Below are 883 nucleotides of genomic sequence, written 5' to 3' on the forward strand. Positions count from 1 at the left end.
TATTGGATTCTTTTACAATCCTATAACCAGCTCTAAGAAGAAGAGATTCACTAATCAGATTGCGACGGATAGAAGGAACATGATAAACGCCTTGCAGATGAAGGCATTTCCCAGAAGTCATGGTGAGCTCTATACGTCCACTTCCTATTATTGATTTAGTGGAGTCATCTGCTAAGCTTATGCTTCCTCCACGTGATTCCTGATAATTTGAAAACCAAGAGCGGTCATTACAGACGTGGATATTTGCTCCGGAATCCAAATACCAATCAGTGGAAGAAGTTAGAGAATTTACAATATGAGATGAAGAGGCTAACCTGAAGGAGGTTGGATTCATTTTAATCATATTAACTTTGTTGGATCCATTTCCTTTAGGGGCAGGTTTGGCCGGTTCCTTCTTCGAAACAGTTGTGAGCCATGTGGTTGGTTCTACCACAGACAAAGCAGAATTTCTCATCAGACTTATGGCTGGAAGAATTGGGATTTGATTTGAAGGAGGATTTGTTGAAAGATTTGTTGAAAGATTGTTGATTTTTCTTGAATTTCTTCCCTTTCGGTTTGAAATTCTTAGATTTAGGCTTATCCTCTACCAAGTTTACTTTAGCTTTTGTTTCATTCTTGGTGTTGGAATTTTGCCTATGCTGGTCTTCAATACGAATAGCCTTAAGGGCTTCAGTTAAGGTTAGATCTCCTTGCTTGTGTCGGAGATCTCCAGCAAATCTAGACCAGGAGGGAGAAAGTTTATCAATCAAACAGGAAACTTTATAATCGTCAGTAAAAGTATTTCCTTTTGATTGGAGATGACGGACAAAATCTTGGAATTCATGAATTTGTTCATTAATGGGCTTGTCATCAACCATCATGAACTTATTGAAGGAGGAGGAGG

The sequence above is a fragment of the Asparagus officinalis genome, chromosome 7 (assembly GCF_001876935.1).
Source record: "Asparagus officinalis chromosome 7, Aspof.V1, whole genome shotgun sequence".
NCBI classification, from domain to species: Eukaryota; Viridiplantae; Streptophyta; class Magnoliopsida; order Asparagales; family Asparagaceae; genus Asparagus; species Asparagus officinalis.